At 46.8% G+C, this 15,949-nt stretch overlaps 1 long non-coding RNA gene across 1 annotated transcript in view; it reads left to right on the top strand.

The window, feature by feature from the left end:
• Positions 1-15,949, top strand: part of LOC144798898 (uncharacterized) — a 334,875-nt gene that overhangs the window by 72,239 nt on the left and 246,687 nt on the right. Inside the window, exon 2 of the long non-coding RNA XR_013603692.1 lies at positions 5,989-6,138. This is a non-coding gene — a long non-coding RNA (uncharacterized LOC144798898). The remainder of the gene's footprint in view (positions 1-5,988; positions 6,139-15,949) is intronic.

Here is a 15,949-nt window from a genome sequence, read left to right on the forward strand (position 1 = left end):
CTTTTTGCCCCTGCACTCCCGCTCACAGGCACTACTGGCCCGCGTAGCTATCCACTCTAAGATGGCCGCCTTGGTAGACACCTCGCCTCTCAACTATGGCACTCGTTATGAAAGTCATGTGACCAGCGCGGCTGTTTACAAACTCTGCGCGCACTCCCAGTCCACTGACTTGCATTCGGCATTGACCGGGAAGCCACGGGAAAGACGAGTCCTCATCTGGACTAAGTAAGTAGCCGCGGAGCCTTCTCTATGTCCGTTTGTGGCCCGCCCGTACGCTTGTATTGATTTATACCCCTTGCATTTACAGCGTCGGAAAGCCACATTGCTGGCACCACACGTGTATGGCCACAGCTGCCTACACGGATACTATTTAACTCCTTATCGGTCTCCCGTTTTGAGCTAGTCAAGGTAAGGAAGACCCTTCTGTACATTACCGCACTATCTTTAGCACCCCTGCAGCCTGATATTGAATCCCGGTTTCTGGTTTCAGCGTCATCATATGCGGCTGGAAACGAAAAACTTTGAATTAATAAGTTCCAATTTTAAAATTGATCTGGACCCCCAAAGCGAATTCCACGACAAATCACTACGTGGCACGTGGTCATGCTTAGTACCATTATTTGGAAATTAGTGTATCTTGTTTTTGTTGACTCTTGGATGTAGTGACATTATCTATTCCCTTTATACAAGGAACCCTTGAGGGGGAGCACACTTCCCACGTTACGCTTAATGTGTCCCACAATCCATAGGCCATTTACCACCTGCCATAGTCACGTAACCCTTGAACCTGTTATCGACACTCCACGTTAGTAATACCTGTACCTAGTAGACTACAAACTGTTTTGATCACCATCACTTCACAACTGATCTTCGCAGCCCTTCACGCATGTCACTGCGATTCCGAGGAGTATGGAAATGCTGTTATCTTGTGCCTGATTAAGTCACAAACACCGTGCACTTGGGCACACACTGCGAATTCGATACATAGCTGGCATACATCTGCAAACAACTCTTAAGTGTTTGAAATATCTCTTTTTTCTTCGTTTCTCCTAAACAGGCTTCCGTACAATCAGGCATGTCTTGTTCATTACAAATGTCCTGATGATGATCCCATGTATCTAATTGAGCAATAGGGATCGAAACGTCGACACCCATGAGTGGGCGCATATTTACAATATTGACCAATAAGATTGTTTATATTCCACTCCAGGCGACACTGTTATTGATTTTTTACCTATCAACAGTGCCCTGTCTTTGCTCTCTCTCTATGCCTGATAGACACCGCTTTCACCCTTATTCTATTTTTTCTTTTCCTTCTTTTATGTACGGCACAGGCTTGTGTCTTGTGATTACGTTTGTATTGTTGGATTGGACATTACTTCTTGTTGAAATAAACTCCTCTCCCGGCTGGGTTTGGAAAGTTTATAACGTATAGGTTTCCATTGTGTTTCTATACAGTATTGTGTTCTTTATTCAGAAATAAGCTAAGGACCCTTGTTCACTATAACTCTACATGTACGTGGCCTGCTCTTTTTTCGAAAATAAGTTCAGAGTCAACTTTTGAGACAACCATGGTTCCTACTGAATTAAAACAGGGAATGACACCTTGATGTCCTGGGTTTCACAAGGCGGTCAAGAGAATCAGCATAAGAAAAGAAGGGAGTGGGGACTGTGGGAGATATGACAGTGGCGACCAAGGTATTAGGCGAAGCTTCTGGATCACATTCGCCATAGGTCAAATCAGAGCAAGGCTCAAAGGAAAGGCCAGTATTTCCGGAGGAACTTAATAAACCACAGGGAAGTTTCCAGTTGTCTTGCAACTGCTTAGTAGGCCTGAGCAAAATTGAAATTATGCCGGCGTAACTTTGCATTACACGTGTTCGCGAAATTCACAAAATTGCGGCATTATGCCATTTCGGGAATTAAGTGCCAATCCCTGTAAAAATGTACTGTGAAGTGCAATTTACAGTTAACATTTACAGCAATTGCACAGGAACAAAAGAATATGAGGGGCTGTTGTTCACAATCCTTTTGTTTAAATGCGTCCTTCTGCCAAAAATTGACGGAAGTATTAATTTCCCACTAAAATATAGAGTGAAATTATGCCTTTTGGTTTTGCATAATTTTGCATAACTACACAAAAGCAAATTACATGAATTTGCCACACCCGTACTGCTTAGTTGTATGGTTCCTCAATCAATACTTCACCCATCATTTTACCAAACCCTATCTTTGTTGTCTTTTCCATTCCGTCCCAGCTTCTCCCCTTTGTTTGAGTTACCGCAGCGTTTGTGCAGTCCTATTGCCATTGACTGTGCTAGATTCTTTGTATACTCGGTTACTTTCTCAATTAGTACCAGCATTACCTACGTGTGTTCTGCTGGCAAGACATCCTCCACCATCACATGGGCTCCTACTCAAGTTCTCCAGCTCCTCCCATTTGCAGAAGGGATTGCAAGAACTCCTTTGGCTTGTGACTGGTGTTCACCATATTAGACATGGTGAGTCCTGGACAAGAGTGTTCTGTGTAATGATGTGTCAGAACTATTTGCACATTACAGTTTGTCTTGTGTATTCTTTAAATAGGATTTCCATGTCATACTGGTAATGTATGACTCCCACAATAGTTTGCAAGGACATGACTGTGTTCAGCTGTTGTTCCAAACCAAAGCCCTAGTAAAAGTTGACTTTGATATTGCAGATTGACTAAATGGTGAATGGATGGATGTTGAGACCGATCACCTGAAGAGGGCCCCAGAGAGCATAAAGGACTATTTATTAATGCGATTTTCTATAGCGCGAACTTTACCCAAAGGTGTCAGAGCGCTTTACATAAGCACCAGTTGAAAAACATAAGGACTTAAGATTACTTGCGTTACAAAAAGGATACACACGAAAAAAATTGCAAATGTACAAGATGTAAAGTCACACAAGGAGGAGATACAAGTGGATATACTCTAAGAGTCACATAGGAATGGTAGATAGTATAAAGGTCTACTGCATATACTAGTGATTAGAGTTATCTCTATATACATAGGGAAGGGATACGAATGGATATACTCTAAGAGTCACATTACACTATGTCAGCGGTCATGAAAGTTGTGACTTCTATGGTTCTAGGACAGGGTGAACTTTTTGTAACTTTGCATAATTTCTCACTGTTGTTTCACATTACTCAATACGCATAGCGTAGGAGGCGGATTTGTACAATGAATGTCTTGTTGCGAGATATTTTCCCCTTGAACCAGTCTCCTGCTGGTATCTCTCAAGACTTATTGTTATAGGAATGCACACTAGTGTAAAAAAGTTACATGAGATACTGGCAAACCACATTCATTCAAAAAGGCACAATTTCACAAAATGTTAATGGAATTTTCCGTAAACAATTTGGTGGTTTCGCACCTCCTCATAATGTTTTTGGTAGAGAAAATAAACTCCTGTTGCCCCTCTTCACTCCAAAAAGAAAGAGATTGGGTTGCATATGTAATTTGCAGAATCTGTCATTAATATTGCCTTGTACGCTCTTATTTGTGCTGCTGTAGTGTCATTCCTACGCCACCATCATGGACCCAAGTCTTCCGGTCTGTGTATAAGGAGTGTGTAGTTTGGCTTTTCAAGGATGGATTGATGTGTAACAGATCAGATGTACCCTACAGCCGTTCCTTTCCCAAAGCAAGGTTACCGTTTGCATTACATTGGTACCGGGAAGGGTGTCGCCACCATGGGTGGCATTACAGACCTTACATGACAGCCCTGCTAGAGTGCTCACTGTGTCCAACAATCATAAACTACTTGAGACTCAACTCTAAGAGGCTGCACCTCCGACTTGGCTGGGGTCTGTGTGAAGACTCGACTGCCCTTGGCAGCTTCACAGCTGCCACAGGAGGCTCTGAGCCTTCAAGCTCCTCTCCCCTGTGAAACCTGGATAATCTAGGCCCACTCACCTCCCTGTCACAGCTGCTGATGCTCTATATTTAGAGCTGCTCTCTGTTTGTGTTTCTTGTCCTCGCTTGCCCTCTTCCTTTTCCTGAGTCCCACTCTTCCACTAAACTCTGTTATTCTTTTGTTTCTACTTTGTTTCTTGATTACCTCTACTTCCTGTCTTGACCATTTCAGGGTCACCTTTGCAATCTGTTCTCCTTCCACCTAGCCTTTCTCTCTCACCCTCTCCTTCATTCCAAGTTCCACCCACAAGGGAACATTAATTCTGGGAGTGCACTCCTGTGCCATCTCCTCTCCTCTCTGTTTTTACCATCTCCTCATTTTGTCTTAGTTCTGTGACATACTGTCATGAGCTATGGGCCAGATTCATCCTCCTGCACTCGCGGCCGAGCTTAATACTCTGAACCAACTAGTGCTGTAAACATTCTGGGGAAGGAAAAGCTGGCAACGCACTCAGAACGTTGACATCACTTGGCGAATGGCTTTGCATCTCCAGGGATTGCACTACACGTAACAGCCTAGTCAGCAAATCAGAAACTACATTTCCCATGAGCTCACAGAACTCTCATGGTGTTTGGCAATGTGGGCGGCCATCTTGAAGTTACCAAGTATACGTTTCAGCAGGGTCCAGACTGTCCTTGCCAGGCAATTGTGGTACTTTGTTGCTGCAGTCAGGACTTGGTTACCAGACATTTGGGAAACACTTGTAAATTGTATTTTTTTCACTTGGAAGCATGGTGTGAAGTTAAAGCTTAATAAAGAAAAGTACTCCAATAAACTAAATCTTATTTAAAAAATAAATGTGAATAGATAAAGTACTGTTTATGTATATCAAGACAACAATATTGCACAAATTACTAATTAGTTCCGCTGTCCCCAAAAAGAGAATTTAAAGAATAAAAGGCAATGAGGTGTGGGGAATGAGCTCACATGGAGGGTTGGGTACATAAGTCATGAGTGATATAATATACAGTGCTGTAAGCAGGGCATAAAGGGCTTGCAGGTTACAGTTAGTTGATTAAACTATAACTGATGCTTTTCAGTGTTTTTAGTTTTTGTTCAATGTTAGTTCCTGCCTCATTTCAATACCCAACCATGCTCACCCCCTCCCTTTTTTTATAACTAAAGCCTCTGGAGCATGGGTTTCTGAGGGCCAATAGTGGCTTGGGTAGGTGGGCTGTGCGACCCCTCCTCTCCGCAGGGAGTTGCCGGCCTGTTAGAGGTGGACAATGCATGACAGTGCCCACGGGGTGTTGGATACAGGGCCTTGCCACAGGCCAGGTCCTGCTGACAAATCAACACTGCACATGGCTGAAGGCTGGGCGCTGTGTGGGGTTGCTTGACTGCAAGGGTTTGGCTGCAAGTGAATTTCAGTGGCTTTTGAGTTACTTTGTCACTGAAATTGTCACCTAACTATAACATTACTTTGACCTTTGCTTTTTTCAGTGAATCTCTCTCTCTCTCTCCCTCTCCCTCTCCCTCTCCCTCCCTCTCTCTCTCTCTCTCTCTCTCTCTATATATATATATATTTTTTTTTTTTTGAGTTGTGTTGAATAAACCGAGCTGAAAATCACCCAAGCCTGTGTGCCGTATCATTGGAGTAAAAATTGTTGCTTCAGGCCATGATCCGGCCCCTATGCTGAGCACCAGTAGTGGAGCGCAAACAGGGTTTGAAGGATCACTTTGCATGCAAATATATATATATATATATATATATATATATATATATATATATATATATATATATATATATATATATATATATATATATATATATATATATATACATACACATATATATGTACGTATCAGAAGAACCAGAGAATGTGTACTTGTGTGTGTTTGAGGAGAGAATGAGGGTTTTGAGAATTCAAGTTATATCAATTAAAGTAGTATTATGTTTCAATTCCAGGAATGCCAGTGCTCCGTCAAAATTATTGGCATTTTGATCTGTATAGATATCCTGGAGGTAGATCGATTGTTTTAGCCAGAGTTCGATGAAGACACAGAGAGAAATGATATTAATGATCTAAATCTTCTGTTTAGATGACGTCAGGAGGCCGCATGAGTGATGGGCCAGGCGGATCTCATCGCTGTCTGTTTCTTTCGTTCTTCCTGGGCCTTCTGCTGATATTCATATTTGTGTCGGGCATTGTTTGGCCATGGATACAGAGACGTGTTGGAGCCGGAATTCAGGTTAGTGCTTTCTGACATTTTCTCAACTACTTTATCGACACCACAGACTCTTTTTTGTCTGTTTATTCAAAACAAGAGTCACCCTGTCCTCTACAGGTAAACTGTGTCTTCGATGCCCCTCTCTGGTTCACTCTTAAGGTTTTTGTAAATAAAGCAACCACTTACAAATTGTGACACTCTGTAGGCTTACACAAGGTGCAGCTTGGTGAAAGGAAAGCTTCTCAGTGAGAATTGATTGTAAAGGGAACCCCCGCCCCTTTATTTCTAGCACTTTCTGTGCGGTTTCCTCTCCACTTCTTAGCACTTGGTGTTACCTGGCCTCAGAGGACCATTTGCCAAAGGCCATCTATTTATTTCTTAGGAATGTTATAGAGCCCTAAAGAGTTATTTATCAGCTGGCTTGAGGTCCACCTGCCCAGGGAACCGCCCACCCTGTTTTGTCTGCTCCACCGGTGTGATGGACTGTTTTTGCCAACAGTGCTCCATCCAAAGTAGTGGAAGCACTTTTGCCAAAAAAGCATGCTGGCCAGGCCACTTGCCCTTATTGTTTGTTCTGTGCAGAGAACCGCTGACCGCAGGGGTTTCTCTCTACAGAACCAACAAACAGCTGTGACACTCAGGGAGTTTTCACCCTATGTGTCAGGGGCATTTTTCTCTTTTCTTGTCTGGCTGGGTAGAACTGTGCCTCACCTGGTGGTCCTGGGCTGTAGAAATGAATGCTGACGCAGGGCTTTTTCCACTGTGACCCCGGCTTGTCTGGCTAAGTGGGAGCGCCTCTCTCTGCACCTCTTATCCCTTTTCAGATTCTTGACACCCATCCCCTGCCGAAACCATTACCTGTTCATTCTATTAAAACTTGGATTTGGACCAGGGTCAGTCAGGATGCCTTTACGTTTGCCTTGAACAGCTACCCTCCATGTCTAGACAACTTTCCTCAGGTTGCCAATCAGCGGGTTTCGCCCTGAATTGAGGAGGCTCTAGATGACATAGCCCCTTGGAAATTGAAGAACATTTCTCGTTCCAGACCTTCTGCGGTGTCGTTTACGGAAGACATTCTGCGGATTAAAAACAATAGTCATGCTAGCACCTGGAACGCAAGTGGCATGAAAGCTATTGCATGCTAGACAAAGATATCTACCTGCTCGTGCTAAAGGAATATCATAAGCAGATTAGGCTTGCTCGAACACAATTCTTGACACAAAAGATAGACGAGGCTAAAAACGCTCCTCGCGAGATTATTAGTTAAGTCTCTCACATCCTTGAACGCAGTATCAGCTGTAAGAGCGCAAAATATTAGTAGCTGCAATCAGATAGCCTATTTTTTTCTGATAAAGTCTCATCCCTCTATGCTTCTATTCCAGAAACTACTAAGAATTACAGCATCTCTCCACCAAAAATGACTTCTTATCCTTCTCCAGAAGTTTCCTTTATGATTAAGAGCATCTCTGTGGAAACTTCGGCTCTCTAGCTGCCAAAATCGAATCTGGCCCTCCATTAGACCCTGCGCCCCCGGCTATTCTGGAGCGTGGGCTTAGTGCCCTTGCTTCTATACTATTTACTGTGCTCAAGCTGTCTTTTGAAGCCAGTCAAATCCCAGCTGAGTGGAAGCATGCTCTGGTGATTTCTCTCCTTAAAAAACATCTCTGGACCCTTCAAAACCGGAGCATTTCCGTTCACATTCGCCTGCTTCCTTTCTTGGTGAAACTGGCTGAAAAGCATGTTAACTTTCAACTAAAAAGTTCATTGGTGAGAACAGTCTCCTTCATGAGACACAATCAGGATTTAGGCCACAGTATTGGACTGAATCTGCCCTGCTTCTAGCCTCTGAGACGCTACGAAGAGTGGCAGATGAAGAGAAAACTTCTGCACTTGCCATGCTCGACCTAAGTGCAGCGTTTGACACAGTCTTGCATGCTTTACTGCTGGAACGGTTGTGGGCACAGGGCATGGGGAAGAGCTTTTTATTGGCTTGCAGATTTCCTCCACAGGGTTCTTTTTAGGTGCTCCGGAAGCCATACACCAATCCCCCTTCAGCAGGGAGTGCCACAGGGTTCAGCATTGAGTCCTACTCTTTTCAACCTGTACCTCCGCCTTCTGGCAGACGCAATTGAGCGCCATGGCATCAGAATGGTGTTGTATGCTGACCGCACTCAGCTAATCATCACACTGGCACAAGATGAAGGCAGCGCCGCAGCAAACTTTAAATCTTGTCTGGGCGACCTCGCGGCATGGATGCATGCCAGCTGTCTGGAATTAAATGCAGACAAGGCAGTGGTCATGGTGTTCGGGAAAGATCATTCAATCTGGTCCTCCGCATGGTGGCCTTGTGAACTGGGCCTCACTTCGATCCCTAAACCCAAAGTGAAAAATCTAGGCATCATTTTTGATGCGCAGTCATCATTTGAGACCCGGATCAAGGCCACGGTGGGCACTTGCTTTGGAGTATTGAGGCTGTTGAGGAAGATTCTAGGGCTTATACCGGACTCGGCTAAAAAGACAGTAATACAAGCTCTTTTGATGTCCTGACTTGACTATTGTAATGTGCTCTATCTGGGGGTCTCCAAAGGCAGGCTGGGAATGCTGCAAGGAGTACAAAATACTGCAGCCCAGGTGCTATTCGGTATTCCGAAATGGCTTGTTATTATTTTGTTTTGTTTTTAAGAGTTTTATGTAGCGTGATCTAGATCCGAGCAATCGGGTATCAGAGCGCTTTACATGAGCACCAGTTTCGCTACAGATGAACACATACATTTTTATTTTGTTAGGCACAGGGAGATTAAGTGATTTGCCCAGAATCACAGGATGTTGAGCGTCGTTGCCGAGACTCAAACCCGGTTCCCCAGCTTCGAGGTCGGCTGCTCCAGCCGTAAGGCTTCATCCTCTCCCCATTAGTCCGGGTCTTGCTGAACTACACTGGCTCCCCATCAAGCACCTAGTGTCTTTCAAAGCACTCTGTTTTACGCACAGAATACTGAATCAGAGAGGCCCCTAGCTATCTCCTTCGCCTGATTAAAGCCAATATTCCCTCCAGACATCTTAGATCCTGTAAAGCAGCTCTGACTGTGATCCCTAGGCTGTGGAACTCCATGCCACTGAACCTGAGACTCAAACCTTCAGAGGCGAGGTTCCGTAAACATCTTAAGACTTGGCTCTTTAGGCAGAGTTAGTAGAACTAGTCTGGCCTTAACTGTTTCTGAGAATGACATGGTGCTACTGTCTAGAGCGGGACACTCCTCGGAGTAACCAGGCACTCTACAAATCTTTCAAATACATAAAATAATTCAACCATAAGGCCCTCGTTGCGACTGGCTTCATATAAAGCCCAATATTAATTCTCTCTAACCCTCCCGCCAGGTGCCCAGGTGATTCTAGTGGGTGCAGGAGGCAGCTGGTGTTGTGAGATTTTGGTCCAGGTGAAATCTTTGGGTGAAATGTTTCTGACATGTGGCACTTAATAATTGATCTTGCGGATGGTGGTGTTAACTCCTGTTAATGGCTCCTTGGAATTAATGGGCCACTTGTACTGCAAGCATAAATGACTTGGGGCCATGTGTATCATCATCCAGTTTTGCGATTCTCAAATAGCGATTTTTAAGAAATCGCTATTTGAGAATCGCAAATAGGTATGTATGTATAAAATCGCTTTTTTTTCCGATTTGTTAAAATTCCTTAATTGCGATTAGCAAATTGCGAATCGCAATTAAGGAATACTTTCCCATTCATTTCTATAGGCCCGGAGGCCCATAGGAATGAATGAGAAGTTATTCTCAATTTGTGATTTGCAATTTACTAATTGCAAATTGAGAATAATTTCAAGGGTGCAGGGGTGTCCAAAGGACACCCTGTTGCACCCCTGAAATATGCAAGGGTGCATATGTGGCACACATACATGCCCTAAGGGCATGTATGTGCGTCACATGGCACTTTGAAAAATGCAAAAATGTGCATTTTTCAAGGAATTTGCAACTTACCCCCAACTAGAAGTTGGTGGTAATTTGCGATTCCTTAAGGACATTTAGCAAATGTTTTTGGCTTCTTACATTGCAATCGCAAAATTTGCGATTCCTTAAATGCAATTGCAAAATAATGAATCGCAAATTTTGTGATTCCTTATTTTGCATGCAGATTTGTGTGATACATACCATTTTGCGAAAATGCGTTCGCAAACGCCATAATTCTGCAATTTTCGGCGTTTGCGAACGGATTTGGGCATGATACATATGGTCCTTAATGAAGGCTTAAGTCTTGTGGAATTGCTAATCACCAAGTCCCTCTTGCCTCTTCCTGGTTTTTTTTCTATTTCCTGTTACCAACACTTCGCCGTGCACTAACCTCTTTCTTGTTGCGCAGTTTTTCCTCTGTGTTGCCATCTATTGTATCGTGAATCACACGATCCCTCTGTTTTCCTTCTTTTGTTCTTCCCAGCTGTTTTGTTCCCAACCCGCATTTCCTCTCTCCATCCTGTTATCAGCTCTCTTCTGTCAGCCTTTCTCTCTCCCCACTCTCCTTTTTTCGCCTCCTCCTTTTTTTCACCTCTCTCCATCGGTCCCCAGTCTCCTCCCCTTACACACCCACCGCCCCCTACTCTGCCTGTGTCTGTCTGTCTGTCCATCCCCCTTTCATCCTCCCTTAATTACGTTGTAGAGAGTCTCACAACTCAGCAATTCAAGGTGGCATTTGAGAGCAATGATTCCCTTTAGCATGGCTGACAGCTAATTTGTGTAAAGTTTAATTACAGCTAGCATTAATTAACTGGCAGTGTGTTGCGGTACTGAAGCGGGGCCATCTGTTCCCAAACCACCCCCCCAAATTTGGGGCCTCATAATTGTGTTTCTGAGGAGGTGGCCTGTTGGACAGCGAGGCGGGCAGCGTGGTGGGAGGGAGCAGCGTTTATACCACCACAGATGGATGGAACCGCTGGTAAGAGGAAGGCATCTCTCATTGCACCACAGAGGGAGAGTGGCACGCTTCACCACTGGGGGATGCTCGACCTCCTAATGAGGAGGCTGTAACTTCATCCCACTGCCCTAGGAGCCAGCCGTGGGCACACCACCGAGTAGGGCATCTCTGAGCCATCTCTGAGAGGGTTATTCTTCATCCCACTGCCCTAGGAGCCAGCCGTGGGCACACCACCGAGTAGGGCATATCTGAGCCATCTCTGAGAGGGTTATTCTTCATCCCACTGCCCTAGGAGCCAGCCGTGGGCACATCATTGAGTAGGGCATCTCCAATTGCACCACTGAGAGAGAGTGGCACACTGAGGGGGGCGTAACTTCATCCCACTGCCCTAGGAGCCAGCCGTGGTCACACCACCGAGTAGGGCATCTCTGAGCCATCTCTGAGAGGGTTATTCTTCATCCCACTGCCCTAGGAGCCAGCCGTGGGCACACCACCGAGTAGGGCATATCTGAGCCATCTCTGAGAGGGTTATTCTTCATCCCACTGCCCTAGGAGCCAGCCGTGGGCACACCACCGAATAGGGCATCTCTGAGCCATCTCTGAGAGGGTTATTCTTCAACAAACTAACGAGGGGGGCCTCCTTCAACCCTCTGACGGTGGTGACCCCCCCTGAATTAACCAACTCTGGGAAGAGGGAACACGGTTGAGGGCGTCCGGTAAGACATCATTGACGAAGCAATACTTCATCGCCCCACTGAGTGAATGGAGTGTCCATCATTCATCTATAGGGGTGGGTACCCATCAAATCACCACTGAGGAGGCAACCCTTCATCACGCCACTGAGTGAAAGCAGCGTCCTTTGCCCCTCCATAGGGTACTTAAGGTGGGATCACACTAAAGAATGGAGCACTGTTGTCCCTCTGATGAGCACAATATGCATAATCACTACACGATTGATGAGAGAGCCCTTCATCACACCGCAGGCTGATGGGAGCGTCCTCCATCTCTCCACGGGGTAGGGTACCAAAAACATATCATGGAGGAGGGAACCCCTCACCACACAACTGAGTGATGGGAGCATCTTTCAGCCCTCGGTGGGGAAGGGTGCCCATCAACAATCCTAAAGGGAATTTATTCCATCACACCACTCAGTGATGGGAGCATCCTTCCTCCCTATAACCCTGTATTTGTATAGTGCCAATATCGGCCCACTCACCAGCCCGCTCGCAGTAACATGCATTTCGCAGAAATAAGCAGACAAGACAACTTTTTTGTTGGAGAAAAGTAGCTGCAGGTTTATTAGCATATACACAATGCCAACATGGTGGGTTATCTTACAGGCGATCCAAAAGGCAAGCCGCCCCTCGCGACCTACCACCTGATGGGCCAATTTGCAACGTGGCCTTAGCCAATCGTTGCTTAGCGGTTATGGGAGGAGATAGCCCCTCCCAAATCCGGTGAACCATTGGTCCACCCTCTTGCTCACGCCCCCCCCCCTACGAGGGGCGGAGCGTTCAAGCGACCCCCGGTTGTACAGGTTTCCAACCGCCCGTAGGATAGCGGGGCACCGTCGTACCCCCAGGGTCCACCGCACCGACTTCCTGGGGATATTAGGCCTCAGCATCCTTTGTGCTCCTGAAGAGGGTACTCCCGGGTACCTTTCCGCCTCTGGATCGCCCTGTAACTCCTCCTGCAACACAAATGAGAAAAGATTAGAAACATTTCCCCCCCACCCTGATAACGCCGGGTATGCGGAAGGGAGGGAAACGGCGTCAGGGTGAGGGGACAGCGGACAAGAGGCCGCTTGGTGGGCGGGGGAGGAATATATACTCTCCCCCGCCCACCCCAGGAAGGAAGTGATGCGCGGGACCCACCAGGGTCTGAAAGAGCTGGGCTGCCCCGTGTGCCATCTTGTGGCACTACGGTGGCCGCCCTCTTATTTGTGTCCCCTGCGGGGACGTGTCGGTCGGCCTGCATAGTGCCAATATCGGCCCACTCACCAGCCCGCTCGCAGTAACATGCATTTCGCAGAAAGAAGCAGACAAGACAACTTTTTTGTTGGAGAAAAGTAGCTGCAGGTTTATTAGCATATACACAATGCCAACATGGTGGGTTATCTTACAGGCGATCCAAAAGGCAAGCCGCCCCTCGCGACCTACCACCTGATGGGCCAATTTGCAACGTGGCCTTAGCCAATAGTTGCTTAGCGGTTATGGGAGGAGATAGCCCCTCCCAAATCCGGTGAACCATTGGTCCACCCTCTTGCTCACGCCCCCCCCCTATGAGGGGCGGAGCGTTCAAGCGACCCCCGGTTGTACAGGTTTCCAACCGCCCGTAGGATAGCGGGCGCCGTCGTACCCCCAGGGTCCACCGCACCGACTTCCTGGGGATATTAGGCCTCAGCATCCTTTGTGCTCCTGAAGAGGGTACTCCCGGGTACCTTTCCGCCTCTGGATCGCCCTGTAACTCCTCCACAGCCCTGGGTGTGACGACCGTCGCAGCCAGGGCCCCCCACCAAGGCCGGCATTCCTCCTAGCTGTTCCTTACTTGCTATAACTAGGGTCTCTTCCCTATACAGAAAAAACAGGTCCATGCCAACATGGACCGCTGACCCAAAAGTCCAGCAACACAAGGGAGTTTGGCTTGTAGCCCACATGTAAAAGGCCAAGTCTCTGCCCAAAATATTTACGCATGGCGCAGCAACCTCGTGCGAGCCAGCTGCCTCACTGTCCCAGACAGGGCATCATGCCACTGGAGTTCGGGATAAGAAATCAGACCACAGAGCTCATCTGTCACCAACGTGTTGCCGATTCCCCTAGTGTTCTTCCTCTAAAGTGCATGCTAGCCCCAGAGCCCAGACAAATAAACAATACTTCTCCAAAGCTCCCCGGCGACACAGCCTGGTGTCACAGCAAGGTGGAGGGAAAGAGAGTGTGTTGCCTGTGGATAGGTACTACAAACCTCCATGAAGGGCCAACTAGTGCAGTCTACCCTGCTTGCTGACCCCATGACCGGACACAGGATCCCGGTCCCTGCTAACCATCCGTGTGATCCTAGAAACATCCACCAGGACGGTGTCGGGCTATCAGGTTTTGTGTCACCTGCTTCGCTGAGATCTCTTTGGGGGATCCGTTGGGACCCATATGTGTCCCTGGAAATACTGCGTCCTGCGCTAGGCCCCTAATGCCAATCTCCCTTCCACAAGGACATTTGACAGCCCGATGCCCCCTCGCAGCTTATGTTAATGGCATAGGGCCCGCACCCCCAGTCAGTGTGTGTGACCTGCATCACTTGAAGGTGACCAGATAAAGAGAGTGGCTGGTCCTGTCCTGTTAAGGCCTGTAACTGACCGATCCTACCTAGTAGTGACTGTCGTGCCATGGGAAGAGTGACATGAGCATGGGTGTCCCAGAGTACCAGCCCGGTAGGAGGGGGAACTACCAGAATGCAACTTGACCCAACTTCGGCAGTGGGAACGCCATCGAGTCAAAATGACTGCCAAGGCAGATCTCGAGGATCAACTCTTTGTCCATGCCTGCCCCCATCACATAATACATTAGTTGAGCAGCCCATCACTGGTCGAAAGCCTCTCCAACAAGCGTATGAGGCCAGTGAGATATTCGCGCAGGCAACATCCCTTAAACACTGTGTAGGGATCCCTACGTGGTAGCCACATGCCAAAACGTCCCCCTGTGCCTGGCCTAAGTTGTACCATATGATGTTTAACAAGCAGCCTATACAACAGTATATGCATCCTGTGGAAATCAGGGAACTCAACCTTCCTCCCCTTACTACCTGGTAAGTGAACACTGCCAAAGGAGTCCCGACTATCTTACCTGAATAACAAATAAATCGATGCTGTCTGGGTGAAAATCTTACCCAAGCACCTAGTCAAGGGCCCTCCCTGTGAGTCAACCCCTGATGAGGGACTTAGGCTGAAGAAATTCCTGTCCCTTGCGGACCCTACTCCAAAAGACTGCTAAAGCAATCGCCTACATGGGCTACCCAGCTTGCACAGGCAAAAGTACTGAGAAGTGCTTGGGGATTGGCCGCTAAGACAACGCCTCCCTATCCTTACGTAGAAAAGGAGCGCTAACATACAACAAGGCCGTCTCATAGTAGAATAAATGCTTCAAGGTGCATAAGAGAACTAAGCCACCGTAATAGCTTTCTTGCAGCCAAACAAGAAAAAGTCATCCCCATCCATAGCCACCAAGGTGTAACTGCTAAGTGTGACATTTCCATCAGTCCAGTGCACTATGAGTGACATAAAAGGACCAGAATAACACTATCGTGCCAGCAATCGAACATGAAGCTGAGTAAGACCCAAATCAGTAAATACACCAATGACTAACAAGAGACTCTAAAAGGTCAAGGATAAGGCTGCATTATGTCAGAGATTCCCAAGCTAAACGTGTGCCTGTGTGAAACAATGACGTAAATACGCTACTATGGGAGTCCATGTGCCAGTCAATGCTGCTTAGTTGTACAAGATAAAGGGCCACAATAAAGCTTCCTTGCAGAGTCCACCACGAACTAGCCACCCTTTATCAGAGGTACCCGGGATCAACCGCTATGTGTGACATTCCCATGGTACAGAGCACAAAGAGTGACATATGTTCTTCCCCTGCAGTTTGTACAAAGACTGTTATTATCTGCCCCCTCTGGGCCCTACCCGTAAAACCCATTCAAAACAATTGCAGGCCTACCTGCTAAGACGCAACCCCAACTGGGTGAAACGTGCCAATAATTGTCCAACTTACTCTGTGCACGAGAAATCAAACAAACCGATAAATCCACAGGCAAAGTCACCACTAACTTAACTTACTCCGTGGCGTAGAGCGGTCCTCACTGAAAGGCAGCAGTGCTGAGGAAAACAAATGAGGGATGTTGCCGCAGACCAGAAACAACC

This window comes from Lissotriton helveticus, chromosome 12, assembly GCF_964261635.1.
Source record: "Lissotriton helveticus chromosome 12, aLisHel1.1, whole genome shotgun sequence".
In the NCBI taxonomy this organism is placed as follows: Eukaryota; Metazoa; Chordata; class Amphibia; order Caudata; family Salamandridae; genus Lissotriton; species Lissotriton helveticus.